The sequence below is a fragment of the Plecotus auritus genome (assembly GCF_963455305.1).
Source record: "Plecotus auritus genome assembly, chromosome: 9".
NCBI lineage: Eukaryota > Metazoa > Chordata > Mammalia > Chiroptera > Vespertilionidae > Plecotus > Plecotus auritus.
In genome coordinates, this window is record NC_137783.1 from 55,585,950 (window position 1) to 55,593,558 (window position 7,609).

The window sequence follows — 7,609 nt, forward strand, 5'->3', positions numbered from 1 at the left end:
TGATTTTTGTTTGATTTGTTATTGTTTTAATCTATCTTACAGAAGAAAGAGGAAGTTTATTTTATTTTTTTAAAATATTTTTATTGATTTCTGAGAATAAGGGAAAGGCAGAGATAGAAACACCAATGATGAGAGAGAATCATTGATCAGCTGCAACCTGCACACCCCCTACAGGCGATGGAGCCTGCAACCCAGGCATGTGCCCTGACCAGGAATCAAACCATGACTTTCTGGTTAATAAATCAATGCTCAACCACTGAACCACATCGGCCTGGCTGGTTTGGTTTTTACCCTCATTTTTTAAAAAATAAAAGCAATTGTTCAGTGGCAGTCATGCCTTTATACATAGGGCTGCAATCTCAGTATTTTTATAGCTTCCACTTCCTAGTGCATTGAGAAGATTTAAAATGTTTCTTTTTGTCGACCAAACTTTGGTAGACCTCTTCTGTTGTGAATAAAAGAAAAAAGTGTTTTTATAGAAGTCTTGATTTTGGGCTATTCTTTTAAAAAAATGTTCACTATTTAATATAAATTTACAAATTCAGTGTTAAGTTTTTCTTTCATAATGAGATTTAATTGGTTGCTTTGAAGATAAGTACACAGACATTTCAATTTGTACACAATTCTTTTTTTGGTGTACTTATATTTTAAATAAAATTCTTTTCCTACTTCTAGAAAATTTGAAGAGGTATAACATGTTATTGGCATTTTTCATATTTCTTATTAATTTGAAATGTAATTTTTAAATCCTTAAGGCAAAATTTTATTATGAATATTAAAATAGACATCTATTTAAAAAATTCAAATTATTATTGCGTGGATATTTTTTTCTAAAAGTTCTGTTTCTTATTTTTTTACTACAGTTCATGTAATTAGTATACCAGTATACTAAATTTGACACATACTTAGAAAAAACCTAATGGGCATCATAATTATAATATTTCAGATTTCTTCAGGGTAGTGACCTGTCTTTTTTTTTTTTCTCACCAGAGGATACCTTTTCCATTTATTTTTAGAGACAGTGGAAGGGAGGGAGGTGGGGGGAAGAGAGAAATATCAATGTGAGAGAGACACATTGATTGGTTGCGTTTCACCCACACCTTACCAGGGTTGGAGAACCTGCAACTGAGGTACCTGCCCTTGACCAGGAATCTAACCTGCAACCCTTTGGTTTGTGGGCCAATGCTCTAACCACTGTTTTATTTATAAACTAGTAGCCTGTGCACAAATCCTTGTGCCAGTAGCTCGCCAGTAGCTTGCTGCTGCCCTCCAGTAGCTCTCTGCCTGCTGCCCCACCCTCCTGTAGCTCCCTTCGCCCCCTTCCCCCCCATAGCTTGCTGCCCTGCCCCCTCCTGTAGCTCTCTGCTGATCCAGTCGTTACACAGTCCATTTGCATATTACATCTTTATTATATAGGATGGATATAGCTCTAAAGTGATGAGCTTTCTTTGGGATCTAGACAAACAAGAAACTCATCAGCAGATTTGCATGTTGCTAACAGCTGGTTAATTCAGTGTTCATTGGTGGCACAGTTTGGGTGTCATTAAACTACTTAAAATTTTTTTTCAATTTCCAGCCCAGTTTTATTTAATAAAATCAAGTTCATATATATATATATATATATATATGTATATATATATATATATATACACACACACACACACACACACACACACACACACATATGTTAGTTTCAGGTGTACTCCCCAGTGATTAGACATTACATAACTTACTAAGTGATCATCCCAGTAAATCCTACACCCATCTGACACTATATATAGTTATTAGAATATTGACTGTATTTCTATGCTATATTTTACATCCCCATGACTATTCTGTAACTAACAATTTGTACTTCTTAATCCCTTCACCTTTTTCACCCATCCCCTTAGCCCCTTCTCATAAGAAACTATTTTTAATGCTTCATACAGACAGCCTTACATCAATAGCTACTGAGACTCATATTTATGTTTGATTGGCATGTTGCCATTTGTTTTTAATATTTTTCTCTTTTTAATATTTTTCTCTTTTTATTAAAGTATCAATTCATAAACTGCATAGATGAATAAAATCTATCTAAAATTTTCATTAAAATATACACTAAGTATTCAAAGGGTAGAAAATCAGCTGAAAACAAAACCATCCCCCTCCCCCCCCAAAAAAAAAAGCTATGGTGAAAAAAAAAAGGAGCCCATTTACTCAGATTAGAATATTTATTTGTAAAGCATGGGTTTGATTACAGGATAATATTTAACAACTTGTCTAACAGGGGAAACTTGGGTAATATAAGGTTTTAAGGCTCTATAGCAGCAACTGTGGCAGGAGCTGCACAAGGCATGTAAACATCAGAGGGAAAAGGCTGGGACCTTCCTTCAGAGCACACTTCTGCACATGCAGTGTTTGTAATCTGATGGTCCATGTTGAAAATACCACATGTAAGATCAAGTGTCTCATGCCACTTCCTCAAAATGAGATCCAACTCAGCCCAACTTAGCTTCAGGGGCATGCCACTGGAAGCTGTGCTTACCTCCCTGAGCTCATGTAGAAAGATCCCCAAAATCACCTTGCTCGCTTGAAATTACCAAGCTTTCTGAATAACTGCCAGAGGCCAATGTTTCTTACCAAATCCAATTTAATGGTATGTATTGACAAGCCCTGTGACTTCTTGGGTAATAGGCTTCCATAGAAAGAAGATGAGAAGAGTATAATATCAAATTAAAATCTGCATTAAGTTATTAATGAAGAGTAAACAGGGAGGTTACCCTTCTGGAAAGATGGAATAGGCATATTTTACCTATTCCCTCCACTAAATACAATTAAAACACATACAAAGAAGACGGAAAGATGGAAAGTGTAGGCAGACTAGCCAGGGGCCTTGGAACCTGAGGAAAAATACAGTGGTGATTTTCTGGGTTTTCCTTTTACCTATGAATCTCAGACTTGGAGCCTGAAGAAACTAGTAACCAGAATATATCAACAGGTTAAGACCCCAAACCAAACAAACAAAAAGCCTGTTCTTTCCGCCCAAAGAACCCTGACAAGTGCAGCACAGCCAGACAAGTTTGCGGCCATAACGGTTCTTCTCCAGCCTATAGCACAGAAACCACTGTGGCCCCGCCTTATCCGTGCCCAGCAAGGCCAAGTGAGGAGCCTAGGCGTCCAGTCCCTTGAGACTGCAGTGAGGACCACTATCCTGCTCCTCAACCAAACAGATGCTGCCAGAGGAGGCCCGCAGAGGACCAGTAACAAGGTACCAACAAACAGGAGGAATCACTGGAGGATTTGTGGGAACCCAGCATTCCCAACCCACCAGCTTTAATAAGAGTTCCCTGCTCAGTTATTGACAGAGGGCACATAGGGAATCTTATCATCAACACATCAACAAACAACAGGTGCTGGTGAGGATGTGGAGAAAAGGGACCATGGTGCATTGTTGGTTGGAATCCAGATTGGTGCAGCCACAGTGGGAAGCAGCATGGAGTTACCTCAAAAAATTAAAAGTAGAACTGCCTTATGACCCAGTAAATCCACTTCTGGGAATTTATCTGAAAAAACCTGAAACACGAATTCGAAAGAATATGTGCACCCCTATGTTCACTGAAGTATTATTTACAATACCAAGATTTAGAAGCAGTCCAAGTGTCCATCAGTAGATAAGTGTTTGAGAAACCTGTGGTACATTTACACAATGGAATACTACTCTGCCATAAAAAGGAAGAAAAATTTACCCTTTGCAACAGCATAGATGGACCTGGAGAATATTGTGCTAAGTGAAATAATCCAGTCAAAGAAAGACAAGTGCTCACATGTGGAATTTAATGAACAAGCTGAGATTTAGAATGAAATACTATTAAGCCATGAAAAGAAGGGAATTCTGCCATTTCTGATAGCATAGATAGACCTTGAGGGTATTATGACAAGTGAAATAATCAGAGAAATGAAAACACTGCATTATATTGCTAATATGTGGAATCTAAAAAAGCTGAACTCTTAGAAACAGAGAGTAGAATGATGGTTATCAGGGGAGGAGGGATGGGTGGTGTTACAAGGCACAAACTTTAACTAGAATGTAAGTGAGTTCTGGAGATTTAATGGGGTGTTACAAGGCACAAACTTTAACTAGAATGTAACTGAGTTCTGGAGATTTAATGAGGTGTTACAAGGCACAAACTTTAACTAGAATGTAAGTGAGTTCTGGAGATTTAATAGTGATTATAGTCAAATACTGTATTATGTATTTAGAGTTGCTAAGAGACTAGATCTTAAATGTTCTCATCACAAAACAGACATTATAATTTATGAAGTCTTAGAGGTGTTACCTACTGCTACAGTGGTAATCATATTGCAATATATAAGTGTATCAAATCAATATGTTGTTTACCTTTAACTTATACAATGTTATATGTCAATTATATCTCAATTTGAAATAAAAATTGAAGAATCATGTCGGAGAAATCAATGTCTCTAATTCTCAGATTTATTATATAGCAAAAGCAGTCAAGATACTGTGATATTGGCAAAGTAATCGAAACACAGATAAATGCAACTGAATAAAGAACCCCAAAATAGACACATACAAATATTTCCAACTGATATTTTATAAAGGCATAAAATAAATTCAATGGAAGAAAGATACCTTTTCAATAAATAATACTTGGTCAGTTTGGTATCCATAGGCAAAATAAACATGCAAGTAATCTTGTCTTACATCTTACAGAAAATTTAACTCAAATGTACCACAGATTTAAATGGAAAATGCAAACTATTAAACTTTAGGGAAAAAAATAGCAGAAAATCTTTAAGATATAGGCCATATATTCATAGTTTTGATAACAAAAGCATAATCCATAAAAGGAAAAAAGATACCTGATGATACTACAGATTGGAAGAAAAAGTTTATAAATTACATATTCAAGAAAGTCTAATATCTAATATCTGTTATATATAAAGAGATCTCAAAATAGTAAAACATAAATACAATGAGCATAATACATGACTAGATATATCACCAAAGGAGCAAAATGGCAAATAAGCACATGAAAAGAGATTCATCACTGTTAGCCATTCAGAGAATTCAAAATAAACCACAAGATATTATCACTACACACCTATCAAAATGAGTAAAATAAAAAATAATGATACCACCAAGTGCAGATGAGAATGTTGAGAAACCAGATTACTCAGATATTGCTGCTGAGAATGTAAAATAGTAAAGGCACTGTAAAAAATGTTTTATTTGCTTTTACTTTATTAAAAAAACTAAACATACAACTAACATATGACCCAACAATTGAACTCCTGGACATGTATTCCAGGTGGGTGAAAACTTATGTTTACACAGTAACCTCTACATTAATATTTAGAGCAGATTTATTCAGAATAGCCCCACATGGAAACAAGCTAGATGTCCTTCAGCAGGTGGCTGGTAAAATAAACTGTGGTGTATTCATACATAGCTACTACTCAAGGAAAAAGGAAAAAGAACATAACATTGCTACAGGTGATCACAACAACCTATGTAAATTTCCAGGGAAGTATGCTCAGTAGAAAATATCCCCCCAAATTACATAAAATAAATTCCATTTATATAATGTTCTCCAACTGAGAATATTATAGGCTTAGAGAACAGATTAGTGTCCCTGAGGTTCCAAAAGGAGATAAAAAAGGGTTATGGCTGTGACATTAAATATCTATAAACGTTGTTTCTTCAAATACATATTTAAGCATTCTGCATTATTCAAGGACAAAATAAGTGGAGGAGCCTAGCGATGGATTTACTCACTTACCTTTGTGTGTGCACTCTATTGAACACAGAATATCTTATGAGTCATAGAAGAGCATGACCTATTTTTAGACAAATACTTTGTACATTTCATATGCAGTGGTTGAAGAATATTCTAAACTCTAATTGAACTAAGCCATCTCATTACCTGGCTTCACTAACTGATGAGTGTTACCATGGTGATGAAGCAATCAAGTTAGCAGGTCCTACTGTGAGAATTTTCTATTTATATGCTTTATCAAGTTCCATCTTGCTCACTTCCAAACACTTTCTAATCAGCAGGGATACCAAAGCAATGATTTAGTGGCATAGAAAAAGGAGCCACCAAAGGGGGTAGGGTGGGAGGGAGAAAGGTTTCTTGAACAAACCTTATCCCAAAATATGCTAACATATAATCTACAAAGAAAGCATTTTTGGAAAAGTCAATGATAACACTTTAGGCTCTCAACAACAAATTAAAACCTTTCAATATACAGGTATCAATTTTAACATTTTATAAACTTTTCTACATATTCAAATAAAAATCAAAACTCAATCAAATGTTGTGTCTGCACAATTGGTCTCAAAGATCACTATAGCTTGTGTGATGAAATGAATTTTGTCCCTTCCAAATTCATGTGTGTTTTAGAGATGCATTCTGGGGAGATAATTAGGTTTAGATTAGTTCATCAGAGTGAAACTCCCATGATGGGATTTCTGTCTAGCTATCTCTCTCTCCATCCACCAAGAGAGGACACAGTGAGATGTCAGCTACTGTAAGCCAGGAAGAGGGACCTTACTAGGGGAGCCAATCAGCTGACACCTTCATCTTATACTGCCCAGCCTCCAGAACTATTAGAAAGAAAACCCTGGTGTTTAAGCTACTTAGTCTATTTTGTTATGGCAGCTTAGGCTGACTAATACGGCTTGCTTAAATGAGAGTTTTGGATCACAAATACATCTGACAGCTGGTGGAGGTCACGTGTTGACAAAGTAAAGGTAACTTCCATGATCAAAAATAAAATCTAAGAGCAAGAATTCAAAGTGGTTTCAATTACATCTGAATACAGAACTATAAAACAGTGTTAGAGACTATAAGGAATTTAAAAATTTTATCACTCCTATATGTTTGTTATTGTTGCTATCTTCTTAGTATAACTGTCAAAAAAATCTCAAATGCTAAAGCATTATAAAATTGTGTTTAGAAGATCAAAAATGGAGAAGAACCAAAAACACTACAGTCTTTTTTTTTTCAGTATGGGAGGAAAACTGCATGTAATAAAAATGACAGGAGTCCTGGCCAGGTGGCTCAGGTGGTTGGAGCATCATCCTGTGCACCAAAAAACTGTAGGTTCCATTCCCCTTTAGGGCACATGCATAGGTTTCAGGTTCAATCCCCTGTCAGGAAGCATACGGGGGCAACCAATCACCAATCAATGTTCCTCTCTCACGTGCATGTCTCTCTCTCTCAAAAAGAATCAATCAATAAAAAAATATATCCTCAGGTGAAGATTAAAAAAAAACCATACAATTGTTCTCTTGTCCACTTATTTGAAAACAAATGACAGGACTTAAGAAGAAAAGAAAAGTTCTGGATAAAAATGGCAATGGATGAAATATGACAACGTGTTTCTTCTAAATTTCTCATTTATATTTTCCATGCTAAAATACAACACAAAGATGAACAACACACTGTAAACCAAAAGTAAGACAGGGCAATATACCAGAATCTGGAGTTCATTTATACTAACTCCATTCTATGTGCTACAAAGGGAGGTGTCATTTCTATTTTATTTCACTAGTGTATGCCCAGAGTCTAGGATAGCCCTTGACACTCATTAGGTGCTC